A 17,957-nucleotide genomic window follows, 5' to 3' on the forward strand; every position below is an offset into this window, starting at 1 on the left:
GTCGTAGCAAGCCGTGAACCCTCCGACATTCGATCACTTCATGAATTGCTTAACGCTCGTCAACCATACAAATATCCGCGGTCACCTACATTATTTTGTTAGACCGGGTGTAAAAGCATGCAACCAAGCTTGCGAAAGTTAAACAACCAGCAACGCTTTTAGAAAGCCAACAGGCAAATTTACATGGCTGGTCCAACTCCGGACAACTTACTTTGCAGCTTCATTAAGCACAACGTGCCCCTAATTACCAAGCTGGACAATAATCAATTAGATTTGGTGATGTTGAATAACGGCAACGGTCCTCTCCCGAATAAATGCAAATCGTGCTTTCCGAATGACAGAATACTCGGATTAAAGGTTGATTTTGTATGCATTTTCTTATAATTGAACTATTTACGAGACTCTATCCAATGGTCAATCTGTATCGTTGACCGTAAAATGATTCACAATCCTTATGTAATTATTTTGGCGTTGATTGTTTTGACCAAACGTGCAAATAAACAGAGACGAAATTGACTGAATACAAAATGAACGTAATATTGGTCAACGTACTATGAAGATTTGATATTAAGACCATGATGCAAGTTTCTTTATTTTCTGTTTTTATTATTTTACTGAACGTGTTAAAAACAACTTTTATGGCAGGATTTTAACCTTCCCGTAGTCTTTCTAACATTCAAGTAAATGGGGACCTGATTCCTTGACATGCAGAGCGTGACAGCTGCACTGCTGAGCCATGGTGATTATGCTGCATTATTGTACAGCGCTTAGAGACTTCTGATAACGTAAGTGTAAGGCGCTATATCAGCAAATACAATTACTATTCACTTTAACTCCTGCTACGATCTGCGATACAAATAAGTTCTATCTTCACCCGAAATTCGAGAACAGTTTTGAGGAGACATGAACTGTCTTCCGCAATTTATTTCCACAATGAATGTTTATTCATATTATTAATTTGCTGTTGTTTGAATAACCTATACTACAATTACAACATCATGATGATTCACTCTATTTTCAAGGGTGTATTCAATGTATTACAATTCAAGTTTCCATGTACTTTGATTGCTCTTCCCCCGAAAGTGGAAAATCAAGTTCAAGCAACCTCTCCCATTTGCAAAGTTGAAACAAATCGAATCTCCCCCTCTCTCTCTCTCTCTCTCTCTCTCTCTCTCTCTCTCTTTCCCTCCCTTTCCCCCTCTCTCTCTCCCCTCTAACCCCCCCCTCTCTCTCTCTCTCTCTCTCTCTCTTTCATGCCGTCCACATAATTATGTATGCAATTCAAAAACCCTTTTCAGGTTCGTTAACTTTTCTTTTGTACATCCAAAAGGTGTATGTGCCAAAGTTGAGCTGTTTATCTTCTGTCGGTCTATAATCATTACCCACTACAGAGTTGTTTCCCCGTCATTCCCTCCCTCTCTCCAACTACTATAAATATAGAATAGAATAAATATTTTCATTGATTGGAAATCTTTCAAGATATTTTCTTTAAGATCTATTCTTTATATTCACATTTCTAAAGCTTCTCGATCAACTTGACGCCGATTCGAAATTAATTAGAAAAGACGAACTGGAGAGAGGCTTTTATTTTACTCTTGAAATCAGATAGCGAAAGTTGATCCCCGCAGATATAGCCTTTTATATTTTCGCAGAAACACTATCTAGCGGTCACTTCTGTAACTTCCTCTACGGTCATAATCGGCGTACAAAGAAAGGAAGAGCCGTGTCAATCTCGGGGAGAAAAATAAGAATGGAGAGAGCGAGGTGGGGGGGGGGGAGAGATGGAGAGAGAGAGAGAGAGAGAGAGAGAGAGAGAGAGAGAGAGAGAGAGAGAGAGAGAGAGAAGGAAAGAGACAGAGAGGGGGAAGGAGACAGAGAGAAGTACTGTGTCAATTTTTTTTAATGTGTAATGGTTCGGGGAACGCCTGACATAGAAAGCCAAATAATGATTAAAAACAGCCCATAAAAATTGGCAAACTTTTGCCCCCCAAAAGATAACGAGTAGTTTCACAACTTTGATAATGTTTCGACCAAATATTGAAATACAATCTAGAATCGGGACGTTGTGATTGTTTTTCTGCTTAATCATTACAGGGCAAATCATTAGGGTTCACCAAATTTGGCGTTAGATACAACAAACTCTTCGTAGAGTGGAAGTAAATCTGACGAAATGTTTATAAAAATAGTCGAATGACCCATAAATTGGCGTCCTAATTTCACTTGAGCGTCCATTATTGAAGTTTAATTTTACGACATGTATCAGACTACGTAAATATTTCCTCAATGAATACGTATAGAGTTCACTGCCACTTACGCTGTGAGGCGAACTGAAGGTAGAAGACCATAATAATTTCTTCTCTGTACCGAAGGCTGAAGTCGTTTTTAAAGTAAAATACAGTTTTGAAGGGCAATCCAAACATCACAATAAGTTTATTTGTATGAAAACAGAAAAATTATAGAAACAGAATAACAAAATATAATGAACGAAAATCGAGCCAATAATAAGAAATTTAGGCCTATGAATGTTTGATATGTAGCGAAGTAGAGATATCTCCCTTTAAACCAGGCAACCCCCACACCCCTCTCTCTTTCTCTCTCTCTCTTTTATTGCATCTCTCTCTCTCTTTTATTGCATCATCCTCTCTACTGGAGGTCAGCAAACTACAGTGAGACGATACCCTCTCTCTCTCTCTCTTCCGCTTTCCCTCTCCTATTTCATCATCTTTCTTCCTACTTGAGGTCAGCGAACTACAGTGAGATGATACCTGGTCATTTTCCACTGGTCCAAAGATTCCAAGAATAGGATGTTAGTAGACAAAGCCCATATTCAACCAGTGTTTGTGTTGACTGATTATGAACAGGCAAATAGTGGGAAACAGGCAAATAAATTATCCCTCTCCAAATACCAGTTTGGGTTGGAAGACAGAACATTTGTTTTCTTGGTAAAGGAGCTGAGTCACCAAAGAAAGTAGTAGCAGGAATATCCCCAACTGACCAATGAGCATTTGTATTTTCTACTCCTTCCCCTTATTTTTACTTTTGCCCAATCATAATGTTAGGATTAATGGTTCAGGAACACTGTTTGAGTGTCCATCGAGTATTATGCCCGCCCAGTCACCTACAGTAATAATAATGAAATAGTTAAGTTTAGGGTAAGAATATTTTGTAGGAGGAGATCTCAGAATCGAGATTGTGAATATGTAATTAGGTATAAAACCCCCATCCCCTGCATGAAATCCTCACTTGGAACCCCCCTCACTTGGAACCCCATCACTTGGAACCCCCTCTCTTGGAAACCCCCACCTGGAACCTCCTCATCCGAAACCCTTCTCCTGCTAATACATCTTTAATAATCATCAGTGCTTCAAATATCCAGTATACAACATACTTCCAGATTTGGACTTTGGAGAAATATCAGCGAGTAACAGTGTAGACACTTCGAGAGGTTGAGGAAATTCTGAAATACACCTTCCGTATTTTAAAGTCAACTCAATGTCAACTTCGGCTCAAGTCATTTGGGAAAGTGTCTGTTCCACGCTATAAAAGAACTGTATCCAGTATAGTATAAAGTCACGTCCAGCTTCGTTCCCGTACCCGTCAAGTTCCAGTCCCGCCAAGTCACGTCCAGCTTCGTTCCTGCCATATCCTGTCCAGCTTTGTTCCCGCCAAGTCAAGTTCCTTCAAGTCAAGTTCCTTCAAGTCAAGTTCCTCCAAGTCGCGTCCAAGTTCGTCCCAGTCGCATCCCGTTCCAAGTCAAGTCCGCGATCGAAATATCAGCGAGCTAAGTGGCCATAATTACTAACTTCATTTCCATTAACCTATCCCTTCCCTTCCCCATTAGACTGTAACTAATTAAGTAAGAATTAAGTCGCCCTTTAACTCTTAAGAATACTTTGCAATTATATTCATTGCAACATTTATATATAAATTGTATTATTTATATTATTTTTATTTGATGGATGAGATTTGTCATTCATATTAATTAAATAATTACCAAGTGACATCGTAATTCAAATCGTGTCCAAGCACTTTATTTCTGGATTTGTTTCTTTGTATTTTATATTTTAATAATATAATATCATACACTGATACAGTGGTCTATTTGAGACTAACCCACCCCCGAGTGAAAGTCATATAGCTAGCGGACCAATACAAAAACCTGATTTCACTCGGAGCCCGAATCTATTATTTCATCATAATAGAAGACGGCGTGGCGTGGCCGTTAGAGATATATGAGATTTCTAAATTGACGCGCCGAATTTCAAATTGGGAATTTGTTAGTGGTTTGTGACGGATTAATGGACAATAATATTCTATCGTTTGTCGTATACAATGACATAACCAATTTATATTGTTCTCTTAATGCCTACTTAATACTGGGCACTACTCAAGTTATATTATGGATAGCAGATTATCATATATAGGTCCTCTAAACATTTGACCGGCTATACGTCACAGTATTATTACCTACTCAGCCAATTTAAAGTTCCCATAGGTGTAGTAATCACAAATTTCAAAACTTCATCTTTTTATATTTTCTGTCCGATATTAATTCAAACTTTCACAATTCTGCCTCTTTGATTTAATAATAATAATACATTCTTGCTGAGCGCATATAACAATAATGCATTACGTCCCTATGCGGTTTCAAAGAGCTTTGGAAATTATTGCCCTAACTGTATAGTAGCTCCGGCAGCCGTTATCAACGCACAGTGCATTTCGAGTGTTAATCCTACCAGAAACCCATTAACCACACATGGGTCGAGTGTGCCACATGTAGATCAAAGTCTTGCCAAAGGACATTTGTGTTGCGGCGGGACTCGAACCGCGGACATTGTGATCACAACCTTTGTTCTTATTTATTTGCCTATTCTTATATTCGTCTTTTAACCGTTCCTTAGTATCTAGCACAGCGTTGTAAGCGATACTACGAAATAATACAAAACGATGCGTGTATGAAGATCTGGAGGAGCAATTTTTTAGTCTTGTAACACTTAATTAGTTGATTGATCAATGATGTATTCGAAAATGTTAGATTGTTGATGCTCATATACGTTTTTTTTTAATACAACAAAGCTTGCATTATTTCTCTTTGAATGGGGACGGCGAGCTTATTAGTATAGGCTTTTTCAACAGGCTTATTGTATGTATCTCTTCTCTCTCGGGAGGAATTTATTCCATATTTTATAGCCTTTGGCTTTGTCCTGCTGCTCTAAAGGCATTTCGCCAAAATCAAGTCATGCTATACTATCACAAAGTCCAATTAATTGGCAATCATCCAAATGAGTCAATATGCTTGAAATAAAATATGACTCTTTCCTTTTGGACTTGTTTAATTTATAATCCGTACATCTGTAATTTCTGCATTCGGCCATTTATGTTTGCGATAACTACCAATACATTTGAACATGTTGAACAGTTTGCTCGTTTTTTCTTCACGGATATCAAACGAAAACAGATATAACAGAAATGAGACATGTGGTATACACTGTGGTATACGGTTATTGTGAGAGAGAGAGAGAGAGAGAGGATTCATGACTATCACGTGTGACGACAAGTCGACAACCGTATTATAAGTTCATGTAGACCAACACATAGAGAGCAAGGGGAGAGAAAGGGAGGAAGAGTATTAGAGTAGAGGAAGAGTTGGAGGGAGGAGAGAGAGATAGTAAGGGTTTGAAGAAGAAAAAAGAGAGAGAAAGACGGAGAGAGAGTGAGAAAAGGAGGGTTAAGTTAGAGGGGATGGAGAGTTGAAGATAGGGGGAAAGATAGAAAGGGTGTGACGAGAGAAAGAGAGAGAGAAGGGGGGTAGGGAAGAGGAAGAGATGGATAGAGAGAATGAGAAAGATAGAGAGCAAGAGAAGAAGAAGATAAAGATAATATATATATATATGGAGAGAGAGAGAGAGAGTTAGAGAAGGGGGTTAAGTTAGAAGGGGATGGAGAGATGAAAGGAGGGGAAAAGATAGAAAGGATGTGACGATGGAGAGAGGGGGATATGAAGTGAGAAGGGATATAAATCAAGAGAGAGAGAGAGAGAGAGAGAGGGAGAGAGGGGGAGGGGTGGAGGCATCTTAATTCCAGTAAATTGTCGAAAGTTCAACGAACATTTATTTTAAGTCGACTCGTAAGATGATACTGATTTGGTTTTTCAGGGAAGTCTCTCCCTGATGGCCGGCCGGCGTATAGAATGACGACTTCAAATTGGACAAGCATTACTGATTCAATGTCTGTCATTCATCAGATGGAGTTACGAACCAGGCCCCGGAGAAGAAGGAGCGTGAAGGAATATATGATGACGTCACAATGAATGGGTGTTTTTCTATTACACAATGTTTACTACTCGCCCTACAAATAGAAATGGGGCAAGCAGTGCAATGCCATCTACTTCGACCTTCTCTGTATAGTTGTGAATGTTTTATTAAGAAACATATGAAAAACGATCGTGCAATGCATTACTGCCAATTAACAAATATTTATTGTCCAAAATTTCCGAAAAGCAACGCGTTCCTTCGTGAGCGACGTTAGGCACACACACACAACAAAATTATTACAAATGTCAAGTTATTTTTTGTTTTAATGTGTACATTTGTAACATACCACAAGTTGCGTTAATTCAAAACAAAATCGTCTTCCTTATGTTTTTTGATAGACGCCAATTAAATAAAAGAAGTTGTAAGGGGGTTCTTTTTGAGAGAGAAAAAAAAAGGTTATATTATAAAGGTCAATGATGAATTGATGCTGTTCTATACCAAGACAGATCCAACCAGAGTAGTTATGAAGACAGTTTAAAAAGATCTCAAAATTGTGTTTTAAGTATGTTTTGTTTACATCAAGATGCGGCTTGGGTTATCACAGAGCTGACTGGGCTCAATACTGATCGAGATTTAAAAAAAAATGTTGGTTTAATGTCATTAAATCTCAAACACAAGAAAAAGAAAATGAAAATACACTTTGGCTTTCATATAGCAGCAACACCGGGTAACACTTTGTAATCTTGATGATGACAGGCTTTACAGCCCTTCGTTATACATTATTGCCTCTGGCCCTGGGGGAAATTATACCATAATGCATACACAACGCTTTTCGGGTCATGTAAGAACCATAATACGTAAACTATACTGCTACTAGTAATTTCTGTGTCGTCTAGCAATTTCAGTTTTCAAAAAAAAGTATGCTACAACCTTAAAAGCGATATTGTCCCACTTACGAGTTAAAGCTTATCTGCCGTAGTTTATAGGAGGGATTAGACTGCCCTGCAAGGTCACTGGACAGGTGGTTATCTCATCAACTCAGCTCTCAGTTAACATAAGAAAAAGAGGATCATGGGGGAGCAATGGTCACTGATTAGGCATTGTTTGTTATATAGAGGGCGCAAGTAGCTGCAAGTAGTGCAGTGGGCCTTTAAAGGGAGATGGTTGTCACTTTCTACATGTATATGCAGCAGGTCACAATTCGCTGACTCCAGACTTGTTGGAAATACCATTAATGGGTGTAATACAAGTCTCGCACACAGCAAACCCGTAGGCCTATCAAGAAAGTAATACCACCCCAGTCTATCGGAGAGTCTTCGGGTGAGGGAATGTAAGATAACTACTTTTCCATATGGGGAAACTGGTGGTGGAAAATGGCGAGCATTACATAATATAGTTTGGTTATAAAACACATGTTATTGGGTATCGAATACCCCATGAAAACCCACTTCTAGTGCGTCTTTAATGCCCGAGTCATAATCCTTTTTAGGATTACGGGATTATTTATTATGGAATGGTTTATTACAAAAACCAGTGTAATCTTATCAAAGTTGGAAGTAGATTTTAGAAATTGGATGTAGATATGAGGAAGGGCAACTAAATGTGAAAGCTAAATATGTACCTTACATCTATTAAATAAGCATTACATTACGAATTTTTGCTATCCTAAACGATGTTCAGCCAATACGTCTATGTGTAAAAACACCAAAGTTACATAGTTTCTGTATGAAACCTACAAAGCCCATTCAAAATTTGTCATCATACAACAACAAAAAATGAGTTGCTGTCTAAGCTACACTGTATGCGTTTGTGTTTGTAATTTTTTTTCCTGCAGTCTTCAATTAATTATTGTGAGGAAGCGAGATCTCATTTTGATTCTACCGGCACTACAGAAATTAACACCATACATGCACATAGCAAATATTGATTTGTTATTGTGTATACGATAGATGGTTTACATCGATGAAAGCAAACTGTCACTCTACAGCCGCATGATGGCGGCAGATGCAAACCAGACTCAAACAACAACCATTATCGAGCTTAAGATATTGTGACGTGGCTAGTATTATAAATACACATCACGATTCAATACAGCATACATATTATAGAGGCCTTTCAGTCTGTACGTTTTGTTTAACGAAAGGAGATGCAAAGAGGGGGGGGGGGCAATATTAAGATCGTTCAGAAAAAGTCTAATTTATATTACGACAATTTTTCATTTGTAGCCTTTATTAAATTTCTAAAAATCTCACCTCATAGGTTATTTTTATAATTTGATTACGCTTCCGTATGTCAGGATAATTGTAGTAATACTAATGATTTTGTTTACAAAGGGAAGCATCATCAGCGTCAATGTTGCTCTTCAAAGGCGCCCATCAATTATCATTATTACCACATAAGCTGCTAAATACGCATTTACATCTGGGTGGAGAGGGGCACAAATTGTGAATTAACGTCTTGCCAAAGGACGTCAGTCTGTGCTGGGATTCGAACCCTCAACTCTTGGATTGCGAGTCGAGTGAATGAACCACTAAACCACAAGCAAACAGTGTACAAGCACGTTGTAGATTTACGATTCACACTCTCTCTATAGTGCTTATGTATTTCAGGGTATGAACAATGATAAATCATTCGTCAACATATTCGATCTCTTCGCGACTGTAAAACCTACGCCAGAAAAATAGATTTCCTGATTGTAATCTTCTTATGTTTTGACAGACGATTTCGGATACAGGTCCAATTAAATTATTATAGGAAAAAAAATTTATAAAAAAGGAAATCAAATAGTCCAAAATCATAGAAAGCAGAAAGATACAGTTAGCACCTTTATGACATGTTGTATCCTGTCATCTCCCTTATCTGTCAGCTTCTATGACCAATCTAAATAATTTGCTCGTAACTAGAGATTTGCTACTTTCATAGTAACTCGAAAGTCAAGTGCTGGAGGGAGCAAAATTAATTTCTCGTAAAGTTGACGGTTCGAAAAAGCGGGACATAGTTCAAAAAATGATTTCGCCTTTTTGCTATTCAAAATGGAGTAAAAAAGACTCCTCTTATTCGAAGTACTGCTTCAAGTGTTTTTAAAAAAGGGCACTCCTGCCCAGCTTGAGGCTAGAGCACTTAGTGATTATTTGGTCGGTGTCTGGTATTTGGGTGGGAGCGACCTGGATAGTCTTAAAGAACATAATAGAACCAAACTTCAAAGGTATAGATACCACAGTGGATTCAAGACGCATGGTATTCATGTTGTTACACTGTAGGCCCTTGTTTCTTTTTCACAAATCTGCCTTTATCTTTCTTTCGCTATTATTCCCCCGTTTTCTCTATCTCTTCATTCACCCCCCCCTCTCTCTCTCTCTCTTCATTCATTCCCCCCTCCCTCCCTCCCACCCTCTCTCTCTCTCTCTCTCTCTCTCTCTCTCTCTCTCTCAATTCCAGGTTACCGGACGTGAGATAATGCAAGTGTTTTAATTCTTAATATTGTTTTAATACATCGTATTATAATTCGAAAATTGATTTTCAATAAATTTCTCTCAGATACAATTTTTGCGATTAAGAAGTCAAAGTCTAGTGTCTCATACAACAATAATATTTAAGATAAATCATGTCAATCGTACATAGGTCAATACAAATCAATTCAAAGAGTGAGAGAAAAAAGAATCCATTAACCCCCAAATAACATATAAATATGTTTATTCTAGCTATGTCCAAAGATTCACGCGACTCTAGTAGCCTTTAGGTATCAAGAAGACGTTTTACGGCGACTCCGGTGGCCTAGGTATCTCTAAGCAGAATCAATCAGTCACATAGCGTTACGGTTTGTTCTGCATAGTCTCAAACCTGAACGAGCTCAAAACACATGTATATAAACGCATTCTCGTTTACGTTGATGGATCACGCCGAAAGACGCTGTGACGTTTCTCCTCATTACGGGCTCCGTGTTTGACTAACTCTCGACATAAACACATAAGCAAACCATAGGCAGGGGCGATGAATGAGAACATGTGCTGGGGCGTAGTGAGGTATGTAATTGTGAAGTCAAGGAGGGAAAGGAGGGGGGGGGGTGTTACAAGACGTGGTACAAGAAGATTTCGACTTCGATTTTTGCAAAGGCTGCTGCTCAGTCATCCTTGGCAACAGAGTTATAAATAGGGTATCATTAAACAGAATATAATTACTCTTCAAAATATTATACTATTTGAAATATGATTCAATGTCACACAGGTTTTAGAAATTCAAATGGGAATCTTTCAAAGTTGGATATAACTTTTTTTGTATACGATCTGTAATAGGCAGAGGCGATGACTGAAAACATGTGCTGGCGCGGCTTAAGGTGATTACGAACCACATGCAGGGGAGGGGGTTCTAGCGTAGTATTTGTCGAATTCAACTTGGTACACCCGTGCGAACCTCATTCATTTAAAGGCAGGGGGTGAATATAGCCTGTGGTGGGCATGCAGCAAGCGGCAATGCACAGAATGTCATGCCACACGTCCAGAGAGAATTCATCCCCGACCCCTCCCTTATTATCTATTCCTGGATACGCCACTGATTGGTTGAGGTGGGTGTATAAGCAAACAACTTTAAGTAGTATTTAAGGAATGCTATTTTTTGTATTCACAAGACAAGTAGAAACATTCGTGGCTTAAACTGGGTCATGTAGTTAACCTCCCTGGAAGTCATAGCTCGTATTTCTTCATAGGATCTGCAGTTTTCGTTATTAAATTGTCTCTTTAAAGTCAGATGTAGCTATTACATGATAAGATGAATTATTGGAAACTCTGTCTGTAACCTGGACATCTTCAGAAGATGTTCAACTACTATAATACACTCTTTGGGGTAGACTTTTCTGACCGGGTCTCTCCCCCCTAAAATACAAATTTCGACTCCATCTATCTTTCTTGAATTTTGTTGCCTTCTATCATTGAGCTCAATTGGAGCCCATATAATAAATGAAGAGGGCGAGAAAAGTGCAAATCTACGGTAGATGTGAAATAATAGACGCACCATGATGATAAAACAGTGGTCAACCCACTGCACATAATTATCTCAGTGTTGTTTTCTTACAACTGCTTCTCCATACCCCCCCCCCCTACCCCCTCTCTCTCTCCCCTCTCTCTCTCCCCTCTCCGTCTCTCCCTCTCTCTCTTTGTCTCTCTTCACATTTCCCCACTCTCTCTACCCCCAAACTTTCTCTCTCTCTCTTTCCCTCCCCCCTCTCTCTCTCTCTCTCTCTCTCATCCCCTCTCTTTCCCTCTCCCCTCTCTCTCTCTGCCTGTCTCTCTGTCTCTCTCTCATCTCTCTCTCTGTCTGTCTGTCTCTCTCTCTGTCTCTCTCTTTCTCTCCTTCTCCCTACGTCTGCCCCTGCACTCTTCTCTCATAATCATTTCGCTCTAGGTTATTCATCAGCTTAAAAGGGGCTACCGTCTGCATGACGTCGGCTGTGTGTGCAAGAAGGCAATACGAGTTAAAGATAAAGTTGAGTTCTGGTCATGCGATTGCATTGTGAAAGAAACGTCGTGGAAGCGATGAGAAAAGATTGATCATCTGGCATATAAGTATTGGTGTGAACTGCAAGGTTCTGGAATCATCAAAATGATAAGAAAGTTGGTCTAGTCTTGGTAAAGTTACTACCACTGTACACAAAAGATGTACATTGGACTACAAGAGCATGTGGCATGAAAATCAGTCCCGATTTCTTTGTTGTTACATGCCATATTTAGAATATTAAGGCATTTGATGAGCCATGCTTTTCTGGGAACATTTTTTTATCTGATGTGCTCCCACCCTTGCATAATACAATGATAACGGCCACAACTTATTTTCACCTCTCCCCAGAACTCAACCTCCCCTTTAATTATTGCCAAGGGCAGTTACATCCTTCTTACGGGCATGGCAGCCGACAATGATGTTAACACATACAGTATTCATTGGAGGTATCTGAAGTCAAGGATTCATTACCTTCAAGGTATAGACAATAGATTTGTTGTTCACGCCCTCGCCTTTTCGTATAGCCCTTACTCCCATTTCTTGTGGTTTCTCTGTTGTTGTGGTCGAGTGGAGTCGTGGTGTCAAGGTCGAGTAGTCGAGTGGATACGTCGCCGGACTGTCGATCACAAGGTATGCGGTTCGAGTCGCGCCGCGGCACTAAATGTCCTCTTGCAAGACATTGATCTGTAATTCTCAAACTCACCCCAGGGGATGTAAATGGGTACCTGACAGGAGTTAATGCCTTGAAATGCTTGAGCGCCGTATAACGGCAGCCGTGCTAAAGCCAGGGTATTTATCTCCATCTGCGCCTCAGAATAGTTTACTAGATTGATAGCGCATAACAAATTCTGTAGTATTATTACCTCTAATAATGTTCTTCTCAGCTGAAATAGGTTGACATCTTCCTTAGATATGAAACTCTACATTATTCACTTCACGGAGACTAATCAAATAGGCAATGTTAGAGAAAGTCTTTCATGAATATATTGATTATTAACCACTTTCAATATCCTCACCTCCCATCCTCACTTTCTTCTTTTCTTCTATCTCTTCCTTCTCTTTCTTTCTCTCTCTTTCCCTCTTCCTTCCTTTCTTCCTTCTCTACCTCTCTCTCTCTCTCTCTATCTTTCTTTCTTTTTTTTTCTTCATTCTCTTCCTTTCTCTTTCTTCCTTCTCTCCCCTCTCTCTTTCTCACTTTCTTCCTTCTCTCTCCCCTCTCTCTATCTCCCTTTCCCTTTCTTCTCTTCCTCCTCTTCCTTTCTCTCCGTTCCTCTTCCCTATCGCTTTCTTCTTAATGTGATCTATATATTGTACGAATCGCTAGAATGATTCATAATTACATCATGAATTTGAAAGATTCGACGGAACCAACAAATATACCGTCGTGACAATCCCTTTATTGAATGCATAACCCACATAATATACAAGTCATGTATAATTCTACAAAGTTTTTTCTCAAATTTTACTGACCTGCAACTATTCAAAGTGGATTGGAATGATTGGAAAAAACTATCATGCGTTCTAGAAATTCCATCCATCTAACTGAAAGAATGTGTTAAATTTGTTGAATTATAAATCCCAGTCCTAACATTTCAAATACGTGCCACTATTTATAAAATGGAACTTACAGATACATACTCCCTAATAAAGAGCATGATACAGCTTTGCTATGGTTATCCACGGAGATACCAGGTTTTAGAACAAGACACTTCAAGACATTATAGACCCGTAATACCAAGGATCGAGCTCCCACTCCCGTCACATATCCCATAAGCGGGCATAAATACAACGCTGATCCAGATCACTTACGCTTAGGCCACTAGAGATCCTAGGTATTGTGAGCCAATGAAGTATCACCACTGCAGCCGTTCTACAAGCTTGAATAAGGAATAGAACTCGTAACATGCATATAGGATGGGGCAGGAGAAGGAGAAGAACACCCTCATATTTGCTGAATACATTTTAAATAAAGCAAGCCCTAGATAGTCACTTTCTTTGTTTTGACTTGAAATGAAATGCTTGGGGAGGGGGGGGGGGGGGGTGGAGGGGTGGACTATTATCCTATTCTTTAAACAGAAGAGGCAATTTATTCACATGGCTATATATATTTATTTACAAACTTTACCGTTACTTTTTTCCAGTTACTATACTAAGTTTTGATGGTTATAGTATCTTTCCATTAAAAGGGTAATCTTTCAAAACCTCTGCAAAGGATTTTTAATAGGAAACCTTTAAGAAGTTTTGAGAGGTAATTGAGATGCTTGATTTTGATGCTTAATTGAACTTAAATAAGTGCATTCGTTTTTATTGTGATTTTAACTATCTAGCCATTAAAAGCGTAATTTTTCAAAACTTCTGAAATGGACTTTTGGTAGATTCTTTGACAAGTTTTAGAAGTAATGGAGAAAATGTGACGTTTATTCGAACTTATCAATAGAAACATTATTCGAGGTCTTAGAATGTGTATACGTGCATTAAGAAAATATATTTTAATGTTCAATGTGTGTCTTTAATATTTTGGAGTAAATCAATATTTTCTGATACACATCATTCCACAATAATAATAATAATAATAATAACCTAGACTTATATAGCGCATTTCATAATCGAAGAAAATAGCAATGCGCTTTACAATATTAATACAACAACATTACACATAACTACTAATTCATGAACTAAAGAAATATCAAAATAAGGAAAAGATTAATAATAATCAAACATGATAAACATCCATTACAGAGAAATGAAGGCAATTATATCAGAGTACAGTAATGTAATTAAATTTTGATGAATACAATAATACAGTTTAAATGATATTAGAAAGCGTTTTTAAACAGGTAGGTTTTCAGTTGAGATTGAAAGAAAGTTAAGTCTGTGATGGTTCGGAAAGTAGTGGGGAGAGAGTTCATCATAGTTGGATTGAATATATATAATAACCTAGACTTATATAGCGCATTTCATAATCGAAGAAAATAGCAATGCGCTTTACAATATTATAAACATCCATTACAGGATTGTCAGAAAGGGGCGTCTGAAAATGTAAAAGAGGTGGCATCCCCGATCCCGATGAAGCGAAAATTAAAGACTGTGCACGATTTTTGTTTCAAATGGGGCAGGCGGATAGGAGAGGGGCCGGGGAGGGGGGGGGGGGGGGCTGTTGCCTACATCGATCAGTCAGAGATTCATTTACTGGATGACTGATAGTGTACTCTGGGTTCTCTCAAGCTCCGACGCGAAGCTCTCATTTACGAAATTGGTGAGCTGGATTATTTCTAAGAGGATCGCAAGGTAAACTGTTCTTATTATACGCCGATGACAGATAGGAACGCAATACTACGGAACATAACAAGGTGCCCTACTCGAAAATAGAACATACATATAGGTCATGGGTGATACTGAGTGTAGGATATGAGTAGTAACATAAGTAACAGTAGTAGTGGTAGTAGAAGTAGGTAGTCGTAGTGGCGGTGGTAGTAGTAGTAGCAGTAAAAATAGAATTAGTATTAGAAGAAGTAAAAGTAGTAGTAGTACAACAAGAAGTAGTACTAGTAATAGAAGTAGTATGAAAAGGAGGACGAATACTAGCAGAGAAGTGTGAGAAAACAGAGAAGAGGGTGGATAGAAAGAAAGAAAAGAGAGAGAGAGAGAGAGAGAGGGGGAGAGAGAGAGAGAGAAAGATAGTGAGAGAGAGAGGGAAGATAAAGCGAGAGAGAGAGAGAGAGAGAAGGGAAAAGACTGAGAGAAAGAGACACGGAGAGATTGATATGTAGAACTATAGACAAATGAATAAGCCAGAAGAAGAGGAAGAAGAAAATGAAGAAGAATTTTAAAGAAGAATAAGAATAAGAAGGAGAACAACAAGGGCAAGAAAAAGTGTATAAGTAATATTGAGATGAATGAACGCACCTTGGTCCTTCTCCTGTTTGAGAAAACATGGCAAAGCTTGAAACACAAAGGCCCTGTCTTACAAAGAATTGATATCAATTGCAACTTATTTGCGACTGATATCAATCGTAAATATATACATAAGAGATAGGAGACTGCAAACTTGCGATTGATTGAAGGACTTGCGATTGATTTGGATAAATCGTAACTCTTTGTAAGACGGGCCACTGAAAGAAACCTTTCTTAATTTCGATAAATAAAAAAGAGAGGCCTTTTCCCACTTTAAAGTAAGACAATCAGTCTGTTGAACTGGAGTATCACACTTTTATCTTGCCTTATAGCCCTTGGCCTAATTGTACAGAAAGCGCCAAAAAGTCGTATTGTGTGTCTTTCTTCGATCGTCAAACATATACGTGCATCGAATGAAGTTATCGGAAGAACGGAGGAAATGTTTTGCTCGAGAAAAGAAAAAGAGAGCTTTATGCTCCCATTCTTTAGCCCTGGGAGGGACTTATCTTACACCCCTTCTAATCCCCCGGTTACGTAGAGGTGTGTTCTGGTTCGGATCGGATGAATATCCCAGGAGGTTTTTGTAGACCTTGGTTTCTTTCCATCGACCTATTTTGATGGACCAGTAGAGGAGGCTGTAATGCTGCACTGTGAGGAGCAAAAATACCCGGAGTACAAGATGTTTGATTTAGGGTAACATTAATGAAAAAAGAGAGAGTGAGAGTGAGTGAGAAAAAGAGATAGAGAGAGAGAGAGAGAGAGAGAGAGAGAAAGAGAGGGGGGAATGTGAGGATGCGGAACAAGGGGGGGGGGGGAGAAGCGATGCGAATGAGACTGAAAATAAGAGATGCGATACATATATAAAGAGAGTGAACGGAAGGGAAAGAAGGAAAGTAGATATCAAGTTAAAGATATAAATTATGAAAAAGGTATAGGGGAATGAGAAAAGAAGAATGAGAAAGAAGCTGTCCTCTATAATGTTCTCTCCTAATAGAGAATATTGCAACCTTTTTAACGGATATCAATGTTTGCAAATTCATATTCGTTTCGAGTTTTCATATTTGAGTCGTATACTGTCCAGATTCTAGAACTTGTGTACAATAATTTCCGACAAAACACTTTTTATATTCTTCTTTTTTTGGGGAGGGGGGGGGGGAGGAGGGGACCCAGGCTTGTTATGTTTCATTTATCAAACATTATTTGATCTCAATTATGTCCGCCCAAGTACGCAGATTTTGCAATCTTCACTTTTTATTTTACAAGGGAGAAGAAGAAAAAAAACTTTACTGATATGCAAATTTAAACAAAAAGAAGTGAAAATCTTTACAAAAAATTAAATGACAAAAATAATGTATTCTAACGCCCCCCTATCCCTCAAAAGCATGCCACAATTTTGTTCCTCGGTTTGCTGTGCATCCTGCGTATATCATTGTTACGTCATCTGACGCGCAATGCATTGTTACGTCATCGATATCAGTGCAACGCGCAACAGGTTAAATAGCAACGCAAATACAGCATTAGTATCATTTCTGACGCTTTTCAAGTTCACTTGAAACGTATGCTGATTTTGATCTTCAAATCTCGTTTACGATTTTTTTTCTAACCTGCATCAATTCGTGAATTTCGAGTATTTTTGCTAAGCAAAGGAAGAAATATACAACGTTGAACGAAATGAATAACTTGGTGAGTCCTTAGAAAAAAACAATTTAATAATTATTTACAACTATGCTTTCATTTCGGATAAATTACATATCTTTATAATCGGTTATTACCATTAACTACGCAAACAAATATTCATATGCAATAGTGGGTCGATTGAATAAAGGTAGAGAGAAGGCGACATTATAATATGGGGCGGTTCTAGATTTCTTAAGGGGGGCTTGGGAGCTTTGGTGTTCTTGCATTCATTTTCTACATGTGCCTTGCTTAAAATCATTTATAATCAAGATTCTTTTGAACGGAGGCTGAAGCCTTAACCCCTTTAAGAACCTTTAATGGGTATGATCCTTTCAAATTTAGAGAAACCTTTCGTATATTGATATAAGATATATATGAAGGGGTGAAGAATATAATACAATTAGAAATGTTCAGTTAAAAAATATTTGTTTGTTTAAGATAGATGGATATATAACATATGTTGTAAGTATTGTCAATGTGTAAACCATAAAAATGAAAAATATAACACATTTCTGTTAATCAGGTGTAAATTAAAATGTCTTGTTTAAACATTTAACCATACTATTTTTATTTCACAAAATATTGCAAGAACAAACAAACACAAATTGAATTTTATTGTTTGATATCTTTCCGTTCTAGCTT

General features: G+C 38.3%; 1 long non-coding RNA gene across 1 annotated transcript; it reads right to left on the minus strand.

The window, feature by feature from the left end:
- Positions 1-2,581: 2,581 nt before the first annotated feature.
- Positions 2,582-12,879, minus strand: LOC115919992. The gene is made up of 2 exons (XR_004062109.1): positions 12,850-12,879; positions 2,582-2,693 (listed from the first exon to the last, which is right to left on the minus strand). It is a non-coding gene; the product is annotated as an uncharacterized LOC115919992 (long non-coding RNA).
- Positions 12,880-17,957: the final 5,078 nt, after the last annotated feature.

Source organism: Strongylocentrotus purpuratus, unplaced genomic scaffold (genome assembly GCF_000002235.5).
Source record: "Strongylocentrotus purpuratus isolate Spur 01 unplaced genomic scaffold, Spur_5.0 spur5_scaffold_7, whole genome shotgun sequence".
Taxonomy (NCBI): Eukaryota; Metazoa; Echinodermata; class Echinoidea; order Camarodonta; family Strongylocentrotidae; genus Strongylocentrotus; species Strongylocentrotus purpuratus.